This window comes from Pleurodeles waltl, chromosome 6 (genome assembly GCF_031143425.1).
Source record: "Pleurodeles waltl isolate 20211129_DDA chromosome 6, aPleWal1.hap1.20221129, whole genome shotgun sequence".
NCBI classification, from domain to species: Eukaryota; Metazoa; Chordata; class Amphibia; order Caudata; family Salamandridae; genus Pleurodeles; species Pleurodeles waltl.
This window is the reverse complement of record NC_090445.1, coordinates 1,490,101,000-1,490,127,742: the sequence shown is the minus strand read 5'-3', so window position 1 is coordinate 1,490,127,742 and position 26,743 is coordinate 1,490,101,000.

Below are 26,743 nucleotides of genomic sequence, written 5' to 3'. Positions count from 1 at the left end.
CAACCTAAATTAACCTATTCTCACCCTCTAGTAGCTTGGCACCAAGCAGTCAGGCTTAACTTGCAAGGCAATGTGTAAATTATTTGTGCAACACATAAATTACAACAACACAATGAAAACACCACAAAAAGACAAAAATATTTTTATGAGTACAGCAAGACCAAAATGGCAAAAGTCCAGTAAGCAGAACTTGAGTTATGATTTAAAGAATAAACTGTAATAGAGTGCATAGACATCAATAGCACTCAAAGCTTACTTGAGGTCACGGCAGACCAGGGTAAAGCCAAAGTTCAGGCTGACCACGAAGGAGGGCAGGCCGGCTACAGCACCCATGCAGGACCTGCTGAAAAGTACCTTGGATGGAGGGTTGTTTCAGTGTCAAGGAGGCAATGCAAATCCGAGGGGTCAGTTCTGATCCGCACAGTCCGGGGGATGCAACCCTATGGAGCCACACAGTGATCCGAGTGATGTCCTCGGGGTGCGGTGTAGATCCTGAGCCACACACAAAGGCAAAAGAATCTCTAGAGTCCATCAGCACTGGTGTGGCCTGTTCCAGGATGATGTTCCACTGCAAAGTCCATTCCCTGTAAGGAGATGGACCACCTAAACAGTTTGGGATTGTCACCCCCAATCTGCATTAACCATCTGAGGGGCTGATAGTCTGTCACCCAGGAGTGAATGCCAAACAGGTATGGCTTTAGCTTGATCAGCAATTAGAACAGAGCAAAGGCTTACTTTTTAATTTGTGTCTGTCTAGGTTCCCTGGGGAGCAGCCTCCTGCTAATAAAGGCTACAGGTTGATTTAGGCCCGCTCTATTTAGCTACAAGAACACAGCCCCCTTTGGAATGCTCTGATGCATCAGTCTGCACCACAAACTCATGGGAGAAGTCTGGGGCCTTCAGCTCAGGTGCAGTGCACATGGTCTCCTTCAGGATGTCAAAAGCTGTCTGGCATGCAACTGTCCAAATTACCTGATGTGGGTGCTTTTTAGAAGTCAGCTCTGTCAAGGGGGCAACAATGGTGCCATATGCCTTGATGAATCTTCTGTAGTATCCAATGAGGCCTAAGAATGTGGTCTCCTGGGTCAATCTCATAGAAGCACCATGAAGTGAGGCCTGGGTAAGTGAGAATGAGAGAGACAATCTGTCCTAGCTACTAAAAGATGTCTGCTGTTGATCTAGGATTAGTGTAGGGGAGAGGCTGACACCCTACAATAACCCTTCCTGCTCTTTGGACAAAAGGAGGTCAGGGAGAGGTCCACTCTCCTCTTCCGCCCATTCAGAAGTTAATAAGAGCATGGAAATCTCAGTCCTTTTAAAATGGGACTGGAGGTGATTCACTTGCAGGACCCTCCAATGTGTTTTGAAGTCCACCAGGTAGGTGACATTGCTCTTGTGCTCCTTTACCTCCGAAGGCCCAAGCAGTCTTGTAGAGCACAGGGCTCCATCAGCTCCATTACCCACATTTTAAGGCCAGGCTGAAAATCCACCAAAGTGGCATTCTGGTCACACCAGCATTTCATGTCCTCCTGACTGGCTTCTAGGTTTTTTTGGCAAAGTTTCCTGAAGTATGCTGTCTGCTTAAAGAGGGCCAGCATGGAGCTGACCGCATCCTGGGGGGAGGGCTCTCCCAGGAGTTTGCTCCCAAGCCTCTTTCACCAAACCGAGAGGCTCTCTCACTGGGTGCCTATACAGACATTCAAAGGGGATGAAGCTAACTCCCTTCTGCTGTACCTCCCTATAAGCAAACAACAGGCATGACAGGAGGATGTCCCACTTACATCTCATGAGTTTGGGTAGATACATAATCTTGCCCTGCAGGGTTCAGCTGAACCTCTCAACCAACCCTTTGGTTTGGGGGTGGTAAGGAGTGGAAACCTTGTAGGTGAGCCCGCACTCCTTCCTCGTGGTCTTCATGTAGTTGGTACCCCTGTCATATACCACCTCCTTAGGGAAACCCACATGGGTGAAGATCTCATTAGTGCCCATGGCTGTCTTGGGATCCAGAGGCCCCACAATGTTGATGCGACCACACTCAAAAGGGGTGCTAATGTCAGAAAGAGGTTGCCAGGTGAACTTGCACTTCCCCATGACTTACCATTTGCCTGGCAGGTAGGACAGGACCTGCAGTATGCAGCTGAGGCTTTCTCATTTGAGGCCAATCAAAGTAGGTGACAAGCATGTCAACTAGGCTTATCTTGGACCAAATGACCTGCCAGAAGCACATCATGAGTGAGGCACAATAGGAAGGGTCCTGTATCACTTAGGGACCACCAACACTTGTCACAACAGGTTGAGGAGATTTTGGCTCACTATACAGGAGATCATTCTCCCAATAAATCAGGTGCTTGATAGAGGTGTCACCGGCTTCCTGGGCCTTAGCCTGCTGCCAAAGACCCACAGGAGTAGGGCACTCCATTGGTGCCTTGCAGAACTTATCCCTGGTGGGACACCCTTCCTGCTGCTGGTTGGACAGCTCAGGCAGGTTCCCCAAATTGACCACTTATTTCCTTATAGGTACAAGGCTCTCTCCTTCTAGTTCAGCCTCCTCCCTGATCCTGGGAATTTCAGGGCAGGATCCCTGTGCCCTATCCTCCTTCTTCTTGGCAGGCCTCTATCCATTTTTCAAGGCTCTGGGTCTTTCTGATCATCCTCCTGGGCTGCCATGGACAGTGTGGTCAGACACACCCATTCAGACAACCCCAACATTCTCAATTGTGACATGAGCTCTACCTTTTTCCATATTGTATGCTACAGGTCATTGCCCAGTAGACAATCCTCAGGCATGGATGGACTCACAACTACCTTAAGCAGACCTGCGACCCCCCCAATTCTAAGGGAACCAGAGCCACTGGGTAGTGGCTCTCACGAATGTCAGCAGCAACACCTGGTAGAGCACATTAGAGACTAGATGGTCTGAAGACACCAGATGACTCCTGATGGTTGTCATGCTGGATCCTGGGTCTCTCAGAGCCTCCGCCTGCTGTCCACTGATGGTGACCCACTGTCGGTAACCTCTACACTCCCCCCCAAAGCTATCTGGGACAATCTCCTCCCCATGCGCTGCTCTAGTCAACCCCAGTCCCTGCTCACTGGTGGGGGGCTGTGCCCTCTTGGGACACTTGGCATCTCCCTTGTAGTGTCCTTCTTGCAGATACTCATAACACACAGGAGGCTTCCCTGCAAGCTTACTGTCTGGGAAACCTTCTTCTTCTCAGCAGGGGGAAGGGAACCCTGACTCACAGAACTAGTTTATGGCAGATTAAAGCATTTCTTTTTCTTTTTCCGCCCTCTCCTTCTTCTGGTGAGGGCCCCAGTAGGGCTCCACCCACCCTCCCACCGACCCTTGTGGTGATCCCCCGAGATACCCTCTTGTGGGCCCTGGTGCTGACCTGGTGGCCCACCTCTTAGCAATCTGTCTGTGGTCAGTGAGCTTACTGTTAACAAGGTTCTGGCCCAGACCAATAAACAAAGCCTGGTGCTCTGTTGAAAACAAATTGCACAAACCCCGGAGCCCCTCACCCTGTCTGTACTTTTCTGGGGTCAGACTAAACTTCAAGATTAGGGTCTCTTTCTTGGGGATACCGCATTCTGTCACTTAAAGACTGTTTCAAGTTAATCTCCATGTTAATCGATGGGAGCAATAGACCTTGCAGTAGTGGAAAAACAAATGTAATCGTTTTTCACTACCATGACCTGTTAAACTCAAAAGTGCATGTCCAACTTTTAGATACACTGCACTCTGCCCTTGGAACTAGCCAGGGCCTACCATTAGGCATTAGCAATGTTTTAAAAGTCTACTTAAGTGGGTGGCACAATCAGTCGTGCAGGACACTATTAGCATTTAATTTACAGACCCTCTGCACACATGGTGCACTTTATTAGAGACTTACAAGTAAATGTGCCAATTGTGGATAAGCCAATATCACTATGTTTAGAGCACCCAAACTTTAGGAATGGTTAGCATTGGTAAAGTACACAGAATTACAAAGCCAGCCAAAATGAAGTTAGAAAAACAGGAGGTCAGATGGCAAAAAGTCAATGGAAACCACGCCAAGGATGCCAGGTCTAACACATTATAAATAGAACTTACGTTTAACTGGTGCCAAATCTGTATTGTCATTCTGGCAAAGGAGACACAACATTAACCCCATGGGAGCCCAGGACGAGCTGGTCTCGCCCACGGCAATGGTTGCCCGGTGCCGAGGACAAGACGAGCTCGTCCTGCTATGGTCCCTCGGGGGCTGTCTAGCACTCCCCTCGAGGGCCAAGCACCCCCCTCCCCTGGGCAGGGATGGATGGGGAATTGCTTCCCTTTCCACCTCCACCCCTCCCGGGCATCTGATGACATCATCAGAGGCAAAAGCATTTCTCCCCTGATCATGTGGAGGGAGAGAGGCATCAAAGGAAAGGAAAGACCTTTCCTTTCCTTTGATGTCTCTCAACTAGAACACCATTGCGATTGGGCAGCAGAAATGCCACTAGACACCAGGGAATTCTTTTGTTTTTTTTATTTTTGAATAAGGGGAGAGGCCCCTTGGGCAAAAACAGCTCCCTGGGGGCAAAATATTTATAGCCCTTTTCTGGCCCCTGGAGGCAGATAGGCATATTATAATTAGACCTATCTGCCCCCAGGGGGGACAGAAACCCCCAGGCACCAGGGAATTTTTTTTTTGTATGGTTTTATTTTTATAAGTGGGGAGCAACCCCCTGGTGGCAAAATGAACTCTAGGCCATTTCTGCCCCCATTGGGGGCAGATCGGCCTAGTTCTATTAGGCCGATCTCCCTCCCGGGGGGGGGGTAGAAACCACTTAGGCACCAGGGATTGGTGGGTGTGTAGGTGTGTGTTTTGTTTCAAGGGGCAGCCCCTTGGGCAAGGGTCGCTCCCCATTGGAGGAAATTTGTTTTAGGCCATTTCTGCACCCTTGTGGGCAGATCGGCCTATTGTAATTAGGCCGATCTGCTCCTAGCTGGGGGGGGGGGGGGATGGTGGGGGCAGAAACTCCTAGAAACCAGTGATCTTTTTTTTTGCTTGTATTTTATTTTTTTATATGCAGAGAGCGGCCCCTTAGGCAAGGGTTCCTCCCCTGGGGGGTAAATTGTCTTTAGGCCATTTCTGACCCCCTTGGGGACAGATCGGCCGATTTTTATTATGCCAAACTGCCCCCCAGGGGGGCAGAAACCACTAGACACCAGGGATTTTTATTTTTTGCATCAATTTCACGCTAGGGGAGTGACCCTTTAGGAAAGGGTTGTTTCCCTGTGGCGCTAATTTATTTTAGGCCTTTCTGCCCCCCTTGTCTGCAGATTGGCATATTTCTCTTAGGCCGCTCTCCCCCTGAGGGCCAGAAACCACTTAGGCACCAGGGATTGGTGTGTGTGTATGTGTGTGTTTTGTTTGGTGGGGGCAGCCCCTTGGGCAAGGGTCACTCCCCATGGGGGTACATTCGTTTTGGCCATATCTGGGGCCAGATCGGCCTATTTTTGGAAGGCCCATCTGCCTCCAAGGGGGGCAGAAAGTCGACCAGAGACCAGGGAAGATTTTGTTTCAAAATAAGGAGGAGGTATGGCCATACCTGACCCAAAATAAATGGGGCCAAAGTTGTTCTGCCCACCAGTGGACAGATGGGTCCTGGGGAAATTACCCCCGATCTACATCCTGGGTGGGCAGAAAGACTATTAGATGCCAGGGAATTTAAAAAAAATAGCATGGTGGTGGTTACCAACCAGTATGGGCCTGGTTATGTCCCCACCCCAAATGAAGGATATAACAGTATTTCAGCTGCCCCCCTGCACACTAAAACATCTTATCCCACAGTAAGCAAGCAGAAATTTGATTATTCTGGGTTTCGGTTTTACATTTGGGCTATGAGAGCTTGGCTAACTCTCAAAATCGTCCCACTTGGAATGGTGAGGGCTGCAATTTTTGGACTTTGGGACACTGCCATGTAGAAAAATCCACAAGACCTAGACACATCTGAAAGCATCTGGGTGAGTCCAGGGTGGTGTGCTGCACATGCACCCCACACCATTTCTTACAAACAATGCCCTGCAAACCTCCAAATTTGCTAGAAATCACACATATTTTCCAAATTTTTGTGATGGAACCTTCCGGAATCTGCAGGAATCCACAAAATTCCTACCACCCAGCATTGTTTCATCTATACCGATAGAAATTCTGCCCCACTAGTCAGCTTAAAAATGTTTTTTTTCAAACTGCCCTTTTGGACTCACTTTGGTTCCCCCTCAATTTCAACATGTTTTTGGCTCTTCTCTGTCACAGGCACTGGGCCCCCCTACACAAGTGAGGTATCATTTTTACAGAGAGACTGAGGGGAACGTTGATTGGTACGAAATTTGTCCCAGTGCAGTGATCCCACACAGAAATGTGGGAAAAATTAGATTTTTTTTAGCTAAATTTGAGGTTTGCTGAGGATTCTGGGTAAAAAACACTGGAAGATCTACGCAAGTCACACCTCCCTGGACTCCCTCTGGTGTCTAGTTTTCAGAAATGTCTGGGCTTGGTATGTTTCCCTGTATGGCTGCTGAGCCCAGGACCAAAAACGCAGGTGCCCCCACCACGCAAAAACAGGTAGTTTTCTATTTCATAATTTTGATGTTATCTTGATAGTGATTTGGTGCATTTCCTTTCGCGAGCACTAGGCCGGCCCACACAAGTGAGGTACCGTTTTTATCAGAAGACTTGGGGGAATGCTGGGTGGAAAGAAATTTGTGGCTCCTCTCAGATTCCAGAACTTTCTGTCACCGAAATGTGAGGAAAAAGTATTTTTTGGCCACATTTTGAGGTTTGCAATGGATTCTGGGTATCAGATCCTGGTGAGAGCCTCACAAGTCCCCCCATCTTAGATTTCCCAAAGTGTCTAGTTTTCAAAAATGCACAGGTTTGGTAGGTTTCCTTGAGTGCCGGATGAGCTAGATGCCAAAATCCACAGCTTGGCACTTTGCAAAAAACAGCTGTTTTCTTTCGGAAAATGTGATGTGTCCATGCTGTGTTTTGGGGAATTTCTTGTTGCGGGCACTAGGCCAACCCACACAAGTGAGGTACCATTTTTATCGGGAGGCTTGGGGGAACGCTGAGTAGCAGGAAATCTGTTGCTCCTCTTAGATTCCAGAACTTTCTGTCACCCAAATTTGAGGGAAAAGTATTTTTTTGGCCACATTTTGAGGTTTGCAAAAGATTCTGGGTAACAGAACCTGGTGAGAGCTCCACAAGTCACCCTATCCTGGATTTCCCTAGGTGTCTCATTTTCAAAAATGCACAGGTTTGGTAGGCCGAGCAAGAAGCCAAAATCCACAGTTTGACACTGCAAAAAACATATCTGTTTTCTTTGGGAAAATGTGATGTGTCCACATTGTGTTTTGGGGTATTCCCTGTTGCGGGCGCCAGCTATACCCACACAAGTGAGGTACCATTTTTATTGTATGACTTTGGGGAATGCTGGGTGGAAGGAAATTTGTGGCTCCTCTCAGATTCCAGAACTTACTGTCACCAAAATGTGACGAAAAACAGTTTTTTAGGCCAAATTTAGAGGTTTTCAAAAGATTCTGGGTAACAGAACCTGGTGAGAGCCCCACAAGTCACCCCATATTAGATTCCCCTAAGTGTCTAGTTTTAAAAACTGCACAGGTTTGGTAGGTTTCCTTAGGTGCCAACTGAGCTAGAGGCCAAAATCCACAGCTTGGCACTTTGCAAAAAACAGCTCTGTTTAGTTTGGGAAAATGTGATGTGTCCACGTTGTGTTTTGGGGCATTTCCTTTCATGGGTACTAGGCCTACCCACACCAGTGAGGTACCATTTTTATCTTGAGACTTGGGGGAATGCTGTGTGGAAGGAGGTTTATGGCTCCTCTCAGATTCCAGACCTTTCTGTCACCAAAAAAGTGTTTTTTGGCCAAACTTTGAGGTTTGCAAAGGATTCTGGGTAACAGAACCTGGCAAGAGCCCCACAAGACAAACCATCTTGGATTCCCCTATGTGTCTAGTTTTAAAAAATGCACAGGTTTGATAGGTTTTCCTAGGTGCTGGCTGAGCTAGAAATCAAAATCCACAGAAAGGCACTTTCCGAAAAACACGTCAGTTTTTAATGTAAAAATGTGATTTGTCCATGTTGCGTTTCCTGTGACGGGCGTTAGGCCTACCTACTTGTTTTCTCTACATTTTTTCCTTCCAAATTTAAAACTGTATGTAAAAAAGACCTCTATTTGAGAAATGCCCTGTAATTCACTTGCTAGTATGGGCACTCCGGAACTCAGAGATATGCAAATAGCCAATGTTTCCTAACACTTTGGCCCTCATTACAACCCTGGCGGTTGGTGTTAAAGCAGTGGTAATACCGTCAACAGGCCGGCGCTAAAAAAAATGGAATCACAACCATGGCGGAAACTGCCAACACAGACAGCCACTTTAACACTCCGACCACCAAGGCGGTAGAAACAAACACCACTGTGGTAACCGCCAACAGACAGGCGGAACACAATGTACTGCCCACTGTATTACAACAGGCCTAGCTGCCACCTTTTCCGGGGCGGTACTAACGCCATCAAAAGCACGGCAGAAACAGTCTTTGGAACGAAAATCACTCACCTCTCGACAACCAACGAGGAACCAGGACGCCATGGAGCCCGAAGTTCAGGTGTTACCAATGTTGGTTTACCTCCTCTTCTACCAGGAGCAGCAAAGAAAATGGCGGTCCGGTCACGTCCGTGGTGGTGCGTACCGTCACCGCTGGCATACATCATAATTGGCTCCTGGAACCCATAGGGCCCAATGATAACCAATGCTGAATTGCGCCGCGGTCTTCGACTGCCTACCGCGACGCTGCACAACGCTAGCGCGGTACCATTTCCGTCCTTACTGGTCAGGCAGCTGCCATTTCAGTGGGCCACATGGCATGCCAACTAACTGCACTACAGCAACTTTGGCCAGGAATTAAGACAGACAAAGCCACACACCGATTATATCATGATTGTGCTAAACAGCCTTGTGAAACCTGTGGTGGATGACCCGCTGCTCACCCTTCTCCTCCATAGGGCACGTCCGCTGGGGCAGGTGATGAGATGGCATCATCCTCCGGTATACAGACCCCTGGTGGACCTGTCGACAATGGAAGAGAGACACATCATCACCTACAGACTTGATCGTGCCACAATCCAGGAACTGTGTGCCCAGTTGGAGCCAGACCTGATGTCAGCTATCCGCCATCCCACAGGAATTCCCCCTCTAGTGCAGGTCCTGTCAGTACTCCATTTCCTGTCCAGTGGTTCCTTTCAAACAACAGTGGCCATTGCATCAGGGATGTCACAGCCAATGTTCTCTAACGTGTTGTCCAGAGTGTTATCTGCCCTGCTGAAACAATCAATCAATCAATCACAATATTTATAGAGCGCACTACGTACCCGTTAGGGTTTCAAGGCGCTGGGGTGGGGGGGGGCTGCTGCTACTGGTCGAAGAGCCAGGTCTTGAGGAGTTTCCTGAAGGTGAGAATGTCCTGGGTCTGCCTCAGGGGGGTTGGGAGGGTGTTCCAGGTCTTGGCGGCGAGGTAGGAGAAGGATCTGCCACTGGAGGTCTTGCGTTGGAAGCGGGGAACGATGGCAAAGGCGAGGTTGGCGGAGCGGAGTTGGCGGGAGGGGACAGAAGTTGGCTGGCAGGTAGGCTGGTCCGGCATTGTAGAGTGCCTTGTGAGCGTGGGTGAGGAGCTTGAAGGTGATCCTCTTGTCCACGGGGAGCCAGTGGAGGTCTTTCAGGTGGTGGGAGATGTGGCATCGGTGGGGTACGTCGAGGACAACACGGGCAGAGGCGTTTTGGATGCGTTGGAGGCGTCGGATGTCTTTTGCTGGGATGCCTGTGTAGAGTGCGTTGCCGTAGTCTAGTCTACTGCTGACGAGGGCCTGGGTCACTGTTTTTCTGGTTTCCGTCAGGATCCATTTGTAGATTCTACGGAGCATGCGGAGGGTGTTGTGGCAGGAGGAGGAAACTGCGTTGACCTGCTTGGACATGGTGAGGGCGGAGTCGAGGACGAAACCCAGGTTGCGTGCATGGTTGGCTGGCGTTGGAGGGAGTCCCAGCGCGGTGGGCCACCAGGAGTCGTCCCAGGCCGAGGTGGTGCGTCCGAGGATGAGGACCTCCGTCTTGTCGGAGTTCAACTTCAGGCGGCTATTTCTCATCCACTCGGCGATGGACTTCTTTCCCTCGTGGAGGTTGGCTTTGGCGGTGTGTGGGTCTTTGGTGAGGAAGATGATGAGCTGGGTGTCGTCGGCGTAGGAGAGAATGTTGAGGTTGTGCTGACGGGCCAGTTGTGCGAGGGGGGGCATGTAGATGTTGAACAGCGTCGGGCTTAGAGAGGAGCCTTGGGGTACGCCGCAGATGATGTTGGTGGCTTCGGAGTGGAAGGGTGGGAGTCGGACTCTCTGGGTTCTGCCGGAGAGAAAGGAGGAGATCAAGTTGAGGGCTTTTTCTTGTATTCCGGCTTAGTGGAGGCGTGTTAGTAGGGTGCGGTGGCAAACCTTGTCGAAGGCTGCGGAAAGGTCCAGGAGGATGAGGGCTGATGTTTCGCCGTTGTCCATTTGTGGCTGATGTCATCTGTGGCGGCGAGGAGAGCAGTCTCGGTGATGTGGTTGCATCTGAAAATGGACTGGGAGGGGTCCAGGATGGAGTTGTCCTCGAGGTGGTGGGTGAGCTGAGCGTTGACAATCTTCTCGATGACCTTCGCCGGGAAGGGGAGGAGGGAGATCGGGCGGAATTTTTTGAGGTCGTTGGGGTCTGCCTTGGGTTTCTTGAGGAGGGCGTGGATTTTGGCGTGCTTCCAGCTGTCCGGGAAAGTCGCGGTTTCGAAGGATAAGTTGATGACCTTTCGGAATTGGGGGGTGATGGTAGAGTCGGCTTTGTTGTAGACGTGGTGGGGGCATGGGTCTGAAGGGGATCCTGAGTGGATGGAGTTCATGATCTTGCAAGTTTCAGCGTCGTCTACGTGGGTCCAGGCGGTGAGGCGGTTGGCGCAGGTAGAGTTGTCAGGGGTGGGGTCTGACGGAGACGTGGTGTTGAGGCTGTCGTGGATGTCAGTGATCTTCTAATAGAAGAAGGTGGACAGGGCGTCGCAGAGTTCTTGGGATGGTGAGATGTCGTTGACATTGGCGCTGGGGTTGGAGAGCTCTTTCACGATGCAGAAGAGTTCTTTGCTGTTGTGTGTGTTGTTGTTCAGGCGTTCTGTGAAGTGGGAACAGTTGGCGAGTCGGATTAGCTGGTGGTGCTTGCGGGTAGCCTCCTTTTGGGCTGCCAGGCTGTCGGGTGTGTGTTCGAGGAGCCATTTCTTCTTTAGTTTCTGGTAGGTGCGTTTGGAGGTGAGGAGTTTGTCAGTGAACCAGGCGGCTTTTTTCTTTCCTTGGTTGTCGGTGGACCTCTTGAGTGGTGCAAGGGTGTTGGCGCAGTCGTTGATCCCCTGTCGTAGGTTGAGAGCGGCGGTGTCTGGGTCGGTGGAGTCGGTGGGCGGGTTCTGGGCGAGGGTGCCGGTCAGTTGGTCTTCGGTGACTTTGCTCCAGCGGCGGTGAGGTGGTAGTTGGGTGCAGTGGTGTTCGATGTGCTTCTTGAATGTGAAGTGGATGCAGTGGTGGTCGGTCCAGTGGAGTTCAGTGGTGTGGCTAAAGGTGACGTGGTTGCTTGCGGAGAAGAACACATGCGCAGCTACATCGTGTTCCCACAGGTGGAGGATTTGTCCACAGTGAAAGGTGACTTCTATGCCCTGGGACTTATCCCCAACATAATTGGTGCCATTGATGGTACACATGTGGCATTTGTCCCCACCCCCGCAGGAATGAACAGGTGTACAGAAACCACAAAACTATCATTCCATGAATGTGCAGATGGTGTGTTTGGCAGACCAGTACATCTCCTATGTGAATGCCAAGTATCCTGGCTCTGTGCATGATACTTACATTTTGAGGAATAGCAGCATCCCTTATTTGATGGGGCAACTCCTGAGGCACCGGGTGTGGCTAATAGGTGAGCCCAAGGTCCCAATTCTGTTGACATACTGTAGGTGTCTGGGTATGGGAGAGTCCCTAAGAGTTGGAGGATGTCTAACAGGTGTCCCTCGATATTTGCAGGTGACTATGGTTACCCCAACCTGTCATGGCTACTGACCCCAGTGCGGACTCCCAGGACAATGGCAGAGGAACGCTACAATGAGGCACAAGGGCGAACTAGGAGGATAATAGAGCACACCTTCGGCCTCCTGAAGGCCAAATTCCGGTGCCTCCATCTGACAGGTGGCTCCCTGTACTACTAACCGAAAAAGGTGTGCCAGATCATCGTGGCATGCTGTATGTTGCACAACCTGGCTTTGCAACGGCAGGTGCCTTTTCTGCAGGAGGATGGGCCTAATGCTGGTCTTGTGGCTGCTGTGGAGCCTGTGGTCTGTATAGAAGAAGAGGCAGAAGAAGAAGATATAGACAACCGAAACAACATCATCATGCAATACTTCCAGTGAGACACAGGTAAGAGGATGGCACTGCTTCTCACATATCATACTACTGTAGGACATTGCATAAATCTACCTTTTTACCTCTGTGTATGGACCCTGACATGTCACTTTGCCTGTCCATTTCACAGATCTGGGTCCCACTTTGTGCCCTCTGCTATGTTTACTGCTGCCCAACAACTGTGTAACATTGGTATGTGAACATGAACATTGACATTGCTATATTTCTGAGAGGTTGCAATTACACATTTGTGAAAGTTCAGACTGACTCCAGATTGATTTGTGATTCAAGGGTGTTTATTTCTGTGCAAATAAGTGGAGGGGTGTGTGCAATGGGCTGGGGTGATGGTGGAGGAATGTCCATGGTAGAGTCCAGTCTCTTGGTCTCACAGGTGCATTGTCCAAGGGGGCATAGGAAGTGGAGTAATGGCAGTTCAAAGTTGTCAAGGTGACAAAGTGGGACAAAAGGGTGACAATCGGGACGGTCTTATTTCCTGGCAGGTGTCTTGGCAATGTTCTCTGTCTTGTGTCTGGATCTCAGGGACCATTGGCGGGGTGGTTCTCCTTCTGCAGTGGGTGGGGTGGTGGTGGCCTGTTGGTCCTGTGGCGGGACCTCCTGTCCACTAGTGTCGGCGGAAGTGGAGGGCTGTTCATCGTTCAGGCTAATGTCAGGGGGCTGTTTATGTGCCACTGTGTCCATGGTGTTGGCCATGTCTGCCAGAACCCCTGCAATGGTGACCAGGGTGGTGTTGATGGACTTCAAGTCCTCCCTGATCCCCAGGCAGTGTTCCTCCTGCTGCCGCTGGATCTCCTGAAACTTGGCCAGTACTGTGCCCATGGTCTCCTGGGAATGATGGTATGCTCCCATGATGTTGGAGAGTGCCTTGTGGAGAGTAGGTTCCCTGGGCCTGTCCTCCCCCTGTTGCACAGCAGTCCTCCCAGTTTCCCTGTTATCCTGTGCCTCTGTCCCCCGAACCATGTGCCCACTGCCACTGCCCCCAGGTCCCTGATTGTCTTGGGTTGATGGGTTTGCCTGGGGTCCCTGTAGCGGTGGACACACTGCTGATTGACGTGTCCTGGGGACAGAGGGAAGGGCCCACTGGGTGGGTGTTGTGCTAGTATTTCCTGAGGGGAGTGGCTCTGTGGTGGTTTGTGACAGTGGTAGGGGAACCAACTGTCCAGAGGTCCATGATGGGCCGGGCTGGTCATCTAGATCCAGACGTGCAGAGCCTCTTCTGTGGGGGGACTGGATATGTCTGGCACCTCCTGTCTGGTGACGTTGGGTATGGGTCATGTTGGGGTGTAAATGCATAGTTATTGTATCTGTGTGTGCCATCTTGTGCATTTGGTGAGTTACCCTCTACTTCTGTGCTTGCATTGTTGTGTTTGCCCTTATGTGATTAGTGTTTTGGGGTCTATGTGGGTATCTGTACTGGACATGCTTTGGTAATGGGTATCCATGCAGAGGTATTGCATGCAGGGCTTGGTATTAGGATGGGTGGGTTGTGATGGTGGGGCATATGTGAGGTGTTGGAGTGATGGGTGGGGGTATGTGATGTCATGCCGGTGGGGTGGGGGGATATGGTAGTAAAGATATGACTTACCAGAGTCCAGTCCTTCTGCTACTCATGCGAGGCCCTCAGGATGCAGTATTGCCAAGACTTGCTCCTCCCATGTTGTTAGTTGTAGGGAAGAGGTAGGGGTCCACCTCCAGTCCTCTTTACTTCTACCTGGTGTCTGGATACCACGGAACACACCTTCCCTCGTAGGTCGTTCCACCTCTTCCTGATGTCATCCCGTGTTCTTGGGTGCTGTCCCACTGCGTTGACCCTGTCAACGATTCTTCGCCATAGCTCCATCTTCCTAGCAATAGAGGTGTGCTGCACCTGTGATCCCAAAAGCCGTGGCTTTACCCAGGTGATTTCCTCCACCATGACCCTGAGCTCCTCCTCTGAAAACCTGGGTTATCTTTGAGGTGCCATGATGTGGTGTGCGTAATGTGTGAGGTGATGTTTGTTGTGCTGTGTGATGTGTTGTGTTGGGGTGTGTTGTTTGAGGTGCATGGATGTTGTATGAGTGATGGTGCTGTATGCTTGTGGATACTGGTGTTGTGTTTGCTATTCTCTCCCTCTGCTTCTTCACAAAAAATGTCAGTGTAAGGGGTTGTGGGTAATGTGGGTGTGTGTTTTATAGTGTTGTGAGTGTTTGGGTGTGGTGTGTGTATGTGGATTAGGTGTGTGAAATTCGAATTGTCCAATGTGGTTGTGTTTTGTAAGTGTGTGAGTATTTTGAGCGCGGCGGTGTGTACCACCAATGGATTACCACGGTTGAAAGACCGCCACCATGATCCGTGGGTCTTAATAGTGTGGCCGTATTCTTGTTGGCGTGACGGTGTGGGTTTTGGTATCGCCAGTTTATCACTGACCTTTGGTGTGGCGGACTTATGCGGGTGTCTGTATTGTGGCAGATTACGAGATGTGGGTCGTAATACCTGTAGCGAATTTCCACCACGGTATGTTAGCGGCCTTCAGCGTGGCGGTAAGCGGGATTTACCGCCAGGGTTGTAATGAGGACCTTTATCTTGTGCCCATTTTGGAATTACAAAGGTTTCCTTGATACCTATTTTTCACTCTTTGGCCCATATTTATACTTTTTGACGCAAAACTGCGCTATCGCAGTTTTGCGTAAAAAAAATTTGCGCCGTCTAACGCCATTTGGATGCGCCATTCGGGCGTCAAATTTATACTTTGACGTACGGCGGCGCAACCAACAGGTGGGAGTCATTATTTCGTGACGCAAACAGCGTCGGTCTGTCGTAAGGGAAACCCACGTAAAAGGGACGCAAATCACTGTGGGTCGATTTACGACAGCGCAATCGTGAAAACACCGTTTTTTTCACGCTATTGCGTGACATTTTAGCGCGAAAACTGCACTTACAGGAGAGGAGACCCAAAATGGATCCCAGATGCCCCAACAGACCCCAGGAGGATGAGAGCAGACCAGGACCCAGCCAGGAGGAAGCATACAGGAACCAGGACATGTTAAAGAAAAAAAGAAAGTGTCGCTTCAGTGCAGAGGAGCAGGAAATCCTGGTGAAAGAGGTGACGGAACACCAGCACCAACTTTTCATATCCTCAAAATTGCCACTCAGTAGGAGAGAGGCCATCTGGAAAGAAATTGTGGACAAGATAAACAGTGTGGCTGAAGAACGCCGGACAGTCACCGAGTGTAAGAAACGCTGGCATGACTGTAAACGTAGGACCAAAGAGAAAATGGCCAGGAACAGGAAGGCAGCAATGCAGACTGGAGGGGGGAGTCCAGCACAACAGGAGGCTCTGGACCACATGGAGGAGATGGTCGCAGCCGTCATCCCGGAGGAGATCGTCACAGGGATACAAGGACTGGACAGCGCAGACTACCACGACACTACGCACATGCAGGGTAAGTCGCATGGGGAATTACAATGCAATAATGGGGACTGTAAGCAGGGGGGGGATACCTACTACACAATGCATGTAACTTAGCACATATATGAAGTGGCATGGGGAAAGGGGCACGGCAGGGGGGAATGGCCAGTACTGACAATAGCCGGGGCACGACAAAATACTGCCACCACTACAGTCCCATGGGGACATCCTGTAATTACAACAAGAGAGCCAAGGGAAACCAGTGACAGGTGGGAAGGACACTACCCTGAATCCACATCCAGGCACTTGTTTTGCACAAACTATTCCCCATCAACTAGGTCCCTACCTGTAATGCAGTAGCAAATACAACAACTGCAACTTAACTGCCACCACAGTTGACAATAACACCTCTCATCTCTGGGCAGCTATAGTACCAAATGGCAGAAACCCCACCCTGGAACATACATTCCTAAATTAGGGGGTGAGGATGACATCTGCAACTACTCCTAGAAATAAGACAAAGGTACTAGTACACTTAAATGCCGAATGTCCATAACTGACACATACATAAGCCTAGGTAAACAGCAATAGGAGCCACACAGCACTAACGACACACACATGCTGCATACGTCAGGGTCCCTCACGTGCCTGCCTAACAATGCTACATCACAAATGTCATACTGCTCAGACAACAACATTGACGAGGGGACACAGGCAACTGGTCAATGAAACACATCTGCACAGTCTAACCAAAAAATAGGACATTCATACGCTAAACAGGCCAATCCAGTAAGACACACATGAGACCCCATCAGATACAAACATCAACAATATTTACATCCATACCACATCCTAACATTGACATACATAGGTCATGCCACCTAACATGTACAGATCATGCAATGTGAATAAAAAGTGTATGGTGCAGGGCCTGTGAGGCAAGTGTGCTGGCAGGGCAGTCACAACACCCACAGTCAGTCAAAGTGTAGCGTGGCAAGTGAAACGTATACTTTGCGCAATAGCCTCAGGCTGGAGGCCTTTGTGCATCTTACCCTGAATGTACTTATACTCATTTGCTCACATCTAAGTGCCTCAGAGCACTTTGCACTAAATGAATCTCATTGCCCTTCCTATCAGTTAATGTAGCAAATAGTCAGTCCTAAGGTGTTGGCAATTAGTCAAATCACCCTGTTTTGCCTACTTCTGCACTGGAGTTTGCCAGAACATCTTCACTCTGTGGCCCAGTCAAGGATACCGTCTGGTTCGTTGATGATAGATGTGGTAGGGGTTAAGGTTTGCCATTCCTGCGTAGGGAAACTTTGTCATCACAATGACATATGTCTTTTAAATTCACTTCCTCGTCCCAAGACACGCATGGGGGAGTTTACAAACAGAAAATCACATCTAGATGCTGCCTGCCTTGCTGCTGATGCACAACCAGATCCCAGCCCATTCCTCTGATATGAGGGATGATGTCTCCCCTGTGATTCAGACAGCCAAGCTCCAAACTTAACATGCAGTGCTATATATAGAACAAGCAGAGGGAGAGTAGAAACTGTTAGGCACCATGATAGCTGTGTACCAATGTATTACTCTCCTGCGGACTATTTCAGTTCTAACTGTGTGTATTGTTTTGGTTATTGGGGCTCACACCTAAATTCCTACAAGTCAGTTGTACAATGAAACTTCATATCAAACAAATACTGTCTGTGTCATTTGTGTATGGGAACATACCGGAAAAGATAGAAATGTGTAGGACCTGAGTGACCACCACTTCCCTGAGAAGTCCCAAAGATGTCATGGGCTTGGACTTCTAAACATTCCTCTGTTGTGGGAGACCAGAGGCACTGCTAGTCTGTCTGAGCTAAATAGAATATCTGGGTGACCGAGTTATTTACAAGTGGGTCAAACTTAGTCCCCCACACCATTAGCTATCCTGCTGCCTAGAAAGCCAAGAATCACATGTAGGATAATGAGAGCCCACCCAAACAAATGTCCCTCCATAACAATAGTGAAACACCGAGGGAGGAGTAGGACAAAAAAATGCATATTCCGAAATAATTACAAATCAACACCTAGAGATGACCTGGCAGGCATGTCTGATAGCTCCATATCATATATGTGACACACAGGTGGGCCATAGGCCTACAACAATGCCCTATGACAGACAGCAGATACCAAGACAAAATCAGAGTACAAAGTTAAGGCATCCAAAGGCTTGTATCTTAGTGCTAAATGATCTCAACACAGACACACTAATTGTACCCTGTTTCTTTGCAAAGGAACACGGATCTCCTGCCGATATGCCTGTCCATGAGTTCCCTGATGACATGGATGACGAGAACATCAACCTCACACAAGAGACCATTGACATGGTCCTCGAAAGCCTCCAAACCCCCCCTTCAGTAACAAGGAGGAGCCAAGAAGAAGCAGCCACCACAGTAGAACCACCCGCCACCCCAATTGTAAGACCTGCCAGCTCCAACACAGCTGAGGACTCTGACGACACTGGCACCAGCTTCGAAAGAACAGTCGTTGGGGTCCAGCGGGAGCTGGCCAAGGAGGTGCGGGTGGGGATGCAAACTATGGCAGCCAGCCTTGAGGGGGTGCGTTCGTGCATGCTGTCAACTGCTGATCAGGCAGCTGCAATGCAAGCCAGAACATCGCTGTTGGAGGAACTTTTAGTAACACAGAAGGCAATCTGCACAGCTGTCATCCAGTTGACCAAACAACTCCAACAGCAAGCCAGTCAGCGTGTGCACGAATGCAACATCGAACCCCTCAGGGCAGACCTGGCTGCCTACCATCGGGATGTGGCTGCCATTCTGAAAAACCAGCACGCTCTCCTTGCTGCAGTACTGCCCTTCATAACTGGACAGGGATCAGCCCCCGGGATGTCTGCCTCCATGTCTTCTGACACTGAGGTGTGTGTTGCCCCTTCAAAACCAACAACAACAAGGACACACCAGGCAACACACACATCAGAAGAAGAAGACATGGAACAGATAACATTCACTCGCAAGAGTACCCGGAAGCCCTAGTCCCTGCACCATGCCCCACTCTGACCAAGGTCCTACGTTTTGACACATGCCAGCCTCACTCCAACTACCCTCAATGACTGTTCGGCAATCTACTGTTTAACTTGTCCACATTGGCTGTAAATGTTTCTCTCCTACCATTTGGCAATTCCTGTTCCTCTGCACCGTCTGTGACATCACCCCAGCATGTCAGGAGCATCATCCACACCCTGTAAATAGGATCACCATTTAAGAATGCACCAGAACGGACTCACCTAACATTGTTAATGGACTTTTTGCACTACTCCACCTAAAAATAAATATCACTTGCACACCTATTGTGTCTCTGTGTCATTTCACACTTCAACTGTGCAGTACATAACTCCAAAGTGGCTGTGTGGCAACCATGTTGATTCTCTATACTACTGTCCTGATTTCATGTATACTGAAACATCTGTGCAGTGGCCAGGATTGCATCATAGCTTTACTAGACTGAGGAAAATAACTGATGTAGGGACTAAGCACACACAATCATGCTGTGTTGGACAGAATGAGGCCCCATCCATAGCTATTCTAGACAACTAATGGTGGATGAGAAATGTAGGCATCTTGCGATACTAAAACAATACATTATGCTGTAAAATGAAAGGAATGATAACCAAATTACACTGCATCAATCACCCTTACAGCGTATGCTACCATGAAGGAAAGTCATGCTCAAGCAGTACACACATGATGTAGGTCAGCAATGACAGCAACAAGACAAGAGTGTGAACAAATACTCATCTACAAAGCTCTCCCTGAACTTCACAATGCTGTCCGACCTATCTATTTACCTACAAAATCAACTCTGGAAGCACTCTTTGTGAAGTAGGGTACATACCAACCCCAAATCTTGATGATCTATGCACACTACCAATGGTGGCTCTCCCACACGGTGGATACTTACCAAGTTAGCACACGGGTAGCTGGCATGTTAAACCTCAATAGCCTGGGGATAGCGAGCATAGGACACAAATGTCATACTAAAACTTTCTGCTACACTGATGTCAAGGCCATGAAAAGGTAGCACCTAACGCATCAGGTAAAGGGTTAACAAAATTTTTATTTCCAATAAGTAAGAAAAGAGGCAACTAAGGGAAAGATAAACCTACACTAATCTAACCTGACTACTACTAACCCACAACTGTCCCTAACTAACCTAAGCTAAACTTACTCTACACATGTAACAAAACGATCTAAACATCAACCCCCCACCCACCATTATGAGACAAGACACATGCAGGACAACACTTACTAACCTACACACATACTACACTATCCTAAACAAACATATATTTTTTTGTATTTTTTTTGTTTTTATAAAAAAAAAATTTTTTTTATTTTAAACAGGAATCCCAACATTGCCCCCCACCCACCCACCCACACAAAAAGATAAGATATAAAGAAGAAGGACCCCCCACCCTCTTACCTAACACTAACTAAGCTAATTACCTACACTTATCCTATAACTAACCCCCCAAACCCAACTAACAGTATGAAATAGGAAAGAGGTGAGAGGGGAGGGGTAAAAGTTCTGGAGGGCAAAATGTCTACGGATTTGCCCTCCGTACTGTTCGCCGGATGGAGCGCACCTTCTTTTTCACCTCAGCCATGTCCTCCGTCAGGGTGTCAACTTTTGCAATCAACCTGTCTAATTTCCTTGACAATGCGTGGAAGTCCGCTGGGTTGATCGGAGGGTCAGTGCAGGTCTGGGTGCCGGTGGAGGTGGATTGTGTTGGTGGAGTGGTGTGGGCACGGGACTGCCCTGCTCCCACCACACGGCTGGGTCCAGGTCTGGATGAGGATGCCTGGTCCGTTGCTGGGTCCACTTGGCCAGACCTGGTGGATGTAGTGGCGGGGGTTGTTGGGGGCACCGTTGGGGGAGCCTGTGGTGTGGCATACCACGCCCCGGAGGCCCGTTCCGAATTGTATCTGCGGGCCATCCTCCGATACCCACACTGCACCTGCAGGATGTGGCTGTACCTCATTGCCCGGCGCTCAAACTGGTTGCGAGCTGCGGCACTCAGGTTTGCAGCTGTGAAGGGAAAAGGCAAATATTGAGCATAGAATTTACAGTGGGTTGAATACCACAATGGGTAATTTGACCATTACTAGCAATGTATTGGTTGCAGCAATTGTTACAACATATTTCACGGGAAGGCTCAGAGGAAGTACATGTGAATCATGCATACTGAAGGGCATATCACATATAGCATATCCATGTCTCTAAATGATGGATGACATCACCCTAAACTACTCCTACAATTCATACCTAAGCCATTATACATTATGGCACCAGCTCGTCCGCATACTGACTTCACTACATATGTCATTCTATGTGATAAGAATCACACTCCTCACTCAATGGCATTTCGAAATAGTTGTGTGCTAAGATTGAACCCCTGGCCATGAATCATATGTCGACACTATGGGCCAGATGTAGGAATTGATGGGAAATCAACTAGCAAATTGCAAAGCTGAACGGTGTCTCTGACACCGTCTGCGAGTCACTATGGGGTCCCTAAATCCCACCTCATGAACATCAATGATGTGGGTTCCAACTTGCACCACCTTAGCAACTATGGGCACTCACGGGGATGGAGGCCTGCTGGGAACAGCAGAACTCCATAGACGTGACTGCTTTTAAATGAAGCAAGTTATTTTTCACCAAGTGTAGGCCCTTTATCTGAAAGGAAAATGAGCTGCGATTAGTTTAAATTCACAACAATTGATTGTTCGTAATTTACACAATAATTATTGCTCCCCTAGACCACTGGCTGTTTTGTGCAGGAGTATTTTGGTCCACTCACAAAGGTGAAGGTTCACAATGAGGACCCCTTCCAGTCAGCAAGTTGGTTAGCAGCCACTTCAAGTGGATGATAACAGCTACTCACTTTGCAACCACGTACTCGTTAGCAAATGGGATTGCCTAACACTGTGATTTGCAAGTAGGGCTGGTAAACTCCTTTATTTTTTTACTTTAGAAAAGCATTTTGCGAATATGTACATGACCACCAAAAACATTTCGGATTAGGAAACAGATGTTTGCAACTCACTAACATCAAATTATGCTATTTGCAATGTGGAGACATTTTGCTACATCTGGACCTAGGTACAAACTCAAGTCACAAAAGTTGTTAAGTACGTGTAACATACTGTTTGCTACAGTCCTAGGTATCCTGTTTCACAGTAACATCCCAGTCTTTGTGGGTGGTGTGGGAAGAACAAACAACAATCCCATGATCAATGCACAACCAGGAGTGTACAGAAAGTTCAACAAGCATGTGCCTTCACACACAACACCTATGAAGGGCTAGCAACACGTTGGAGTCAGCCCAACCTTGTCACATCCCAGGTCCACACATGTCAAAATGATATGACTTAGCCAAACATAACATACTATTAGTGAGGCATGTTTTACAACACACACAGAGGAGGTAGAACACCCATTCACATGATTCAACAGAACACCTAGGCCATTGCACTCAAGTCACACACACTTCGAGGTCACCTTGTGGAAGTACATGCCCCCGGAAGATCCGACCTACAGTGTACACAGTCCATCCTCAACTAGGAAGAAGCACTTGTCATCGAAGCCATGTGCCTAAGCTATCTGGGAGACTGTCAGTCTGATATGCTGACTCAGTTAATGGCAAGTTCCTGACCAAGTCTAACATTGACCAGTGTATTCAAGATGAGTCATGCTATTCCCAATTGTCGCACTAATTGAATGACCTACTGCCCCTCAATCTGAGAGATGACTAGGTATTGCTTTACGAAACATTATTCCAATTTGATATCACACCAAAACAACAAAGCCAATGAACGGCCAGCACATCATATCATGAATTGTCCTGAACACACAGTAATCCATCATGCTTCATTTCCAAACAATGTAAATAGCACTTAGGCAACACTCACTGTAGGTATCGGGGTCGTCAAAATGGGCTACCTCACCAACGGTGTACGGGGCTGGTCCACCTGTAAAGCATGAAAGGAAGATTATACTCAGACTGGGTGAACAGACAAATAATTTCTGTTACAATGACAGTGTGTGAATATTACATGGTAATGATACACTTTCACACATGCTCATCCTGCCTGGCTGACTTTGTATTCTAGATTATCATTGGATGAGTCTCCTGCTCCAGTGACACACCCTACTACACTCATGCAGTGGCCAGGACAGTCATGTGTCGTCCAAGTTACTCCTCCATTAGTAGGCCCGAACAATCAGGTGATCCATACATCTCAGCATGTGCATCCCAGAGAGAAACATTCCACAACTGGTTCCATGAGGACTGCATGACCACTCACAATCAAACAGGCTATGTGGACAGGTTCAACACACAGCAACCAGACACACATGTGACATATGTGTGGACAACATGACTAACTTCATGTGACGTGAAGGCAACACACAGGTGTTGCATCATCATGTGTTTGCAATTTTCGGTCTAGCTATGGCGTCTACATATGTAGGTATGTTGTTTCTACATGACGTACTCACTGGCCATTATGACCAGTAGAGTACAAATAGAGCAGTTCACGTGTTGCTTTTCAGACACAAATGCAACACTACATTCCATGCAGCTACCGCCATCTGGTATGTGTTGCAAAAATGAGGCATCGGCCTGGTAGCATAGGTCTTCATACACACCCGGCAACAAATACACATTTGGACACATATGTATACCTTTGTAGCGCAGCATTTGCATCATTTTGTGACGCAGAGAGGGGGCTACTTAGAAAAATACAAATAGATGTTGCATTTTACTGCTGTTATTGGGTGTACATGTGTAGCAAAAATGGGGATTTATGTGTATGCCCATGGGCCTAGGTTTCCCTAGTATAACACGCAGTCAGCTACTTATTTTGCAGATTGGCTACCAATCATCATATGTTCACGCACACATTCCTATTATTCCCATGTAATTGATTATTACTCACCAACATAGCCACCAATCCGGAGTCCCAGGTGGTCCAGCAGGTCCTGTTCCCTGCTGATCAGATCTGCCCAGCGGTGCTTGAGTTGATGGATATTCCTCAGACTCCCGTAGACCCGGACCAGGTGATGGCGCACCTTCTCCCAACGGATTTTCCTCGCCTCCGTGTGATACCCCTGTATCACACGGCCCCCAGCCTCCAGCATCAGTGGGAGGAAATGGCTTACGAGCCATATGAAGCCCCCCAATTCGTCCTCACCCATCCTGGACAGGCGAGGCCTACCTGACATGATGCGAGGTGGAAAAAAAGTACCAAAGAAAAATGAAAGAAAAAGTGGAAAATGGGGAAAGTTAGAGGTGTGAAAGAAAAAGAAGAAGGAGAAAAATAGCCCAACTAACCCCCCAAACTATGCTATCCACAACAGACTCCCACAGACAATACAAACTATCACAGGGATAGACAAAACAACACTAAACAGACTGAGACAATGTTTGACAACAATAAAAGATTGACACAAAGACAAAATACAAGGCACACAGGACACTAAAGCAGTAAAACACAGGACAACACCTTTCACACAACCACACAGTCTAGATAACTCTGAGACTGCAAAGTGAAAGTGAAAGTCAACTCCCAGTACAGATTTGGTAAACAGGATATCCTATTACATCACTTCCTGCATAAAATGGCCGCCGTTTTTATTTTTGCGTAATGTGTCATATTTTCACGCATACACAGATGTGCGTCATATTTTTTTGACGCATTACAGTGCACATGATGCGGAGTGTAAAAATATGCTATGAATATTAATATTTCAAATTGTACATGAGATGACCAACATATTGTGCATGTAGCGTCAATTTCACCACGCATACATCATGGGCGTCGTTTTTTTTACACGTACAGTGGTGCACATGATGCGGAGTCAAAAAATATGATATGAATATTAATAATTAATAATGTACATGAGATGACCAACATATTGTCCATGTAGCGTCATTTTTACCACGCATACATCATGGGCGTCATTTTTTTTACACGTACAGTGGTGCACATGATGCGGAGTGAAAAAAATGGTATGAATATTAATAATTCATACTGTACATGAAATGACCAACATATTGTCCATGTAGCGTCATTTTGACCACGCATACATCATGGGCGTCATTTTTTTTTACACGTACAGTGGTGCACATGATGCGGAGTGAAAAAAAATGGTATGAATATTAATAATTAATACTGTACATGAAATGAGCAATATATTGTGCATATAGCGTCATTTTGACCACGCATACATCATGGGCGTCATTTTTTTTACACGTACAGTGGTGCACATGATGCGGAGTGAAAAAAAATGGTATGAATATTAATAATTAATACTGTACATGAAATGAGCAATATATTGTGCATATAGCGTCATTTTGACCACGCATACATCATGGGCGTCATTTTTTTTACACGTACAGTGGTGCACATGATGCGGAGTGAAAAAAAATGGTATGAATATTAATAATTAATACTGTACATGAAATGAGCAATATATTGTGCATATAGCGTCATTTTGACCACGCATACATCATGTGCGTGGTTTTTATTACACGTACAGTAGTGCACATGATGCAGAGTCAAAAATATTGTGGATGTAAATAATAATTTGAAGGTGAAATATCAAGACACTTTTGGATACATTTGTATCTGACTCTGCATTGTGTGCACTCATGTACATGAACAAATTATGACGGCCATGCTGTATGCGTAGAATATGGAGCAAATTTATCCAAATGTCTTCATGTGTTTAGCTTTGGAAAGGTGATTTGTCATGGTAAAACGGTGCGATGTGAGACACATTTGTGTTTGTATATGACAAATGTCCGTACTTTTATGTATAGACGGCCTTCACACTGTGATGTTTGGGATACGTTAACTAATGTATTGACCATATTTGACAACATATTTGGTGTAATTGCTGATGGCTATTTTGAAATGAGGTTTTTGATACCATTATGTATTCCGTCTCCAAAATGTCCCCACCTTTATGATGGGGATGCTTTTATCTGTAGTCCTAACAGGGAGTGGGAGAGTCACTTTCAGTTTTTAGAGGGCTGACCATGTCCCATTATGATTTTGTGTTTCATATTTGTGTAGGACTTGTGACATGGAGGCCACACATGTGCCTTATGCATGTGTTTAGTTCACAAGTACATGATTCCTGTATGTTTTGGGGGTGGTAGAGGTGGAGTTAGGCCCCCAGCACCCTAGGATTTGACCATCCAGAATAGCTACTGTATCCATGGAGTATTTTTATCATATCCTGGCAAACCTGCAGCAGCAGGCGAATGTAAGGCCATTTGGTATGAATGACTGTTGACCATTCATTCATCTCATTAGCCCATTTGACGTTTGCAGTATTGATGATTTGGAGCTAAGTTGCATACCATTTTCATATGACTAAGGGGGTCATTCTGACCGCGGCGGGCGGCGGTCGCCGCCCGCCAAGCGGTTCCCGCCGAAAGACCGCAGCGGTCATTCTGGCTTTCCCACTGGGCTGGCGGGCAACCGCCAAAAGTCCGCCCGCCAGCCCAGCGGGAAACACCCTTCCCACTCCATTCTGAGCCGGCGGAGTGGGAAGGTGCGACGGGTGCAGTTGCACCCGTCGCGAATTTCAGTGTCTGCAAAGCAGACACTGAAATTCTTTGTGGGTCCCTCTTACGGGGGCCCCTGCAGTGCCCATGCCATTGGCATGGGCACTGCAGGAGCCCCCAGGGGCCCCGCGGCACCCCCTACCGCCATCCTGTTCCTGGCGGAAGACCCGCCAGGAACAGGATGGCGGTAGGGG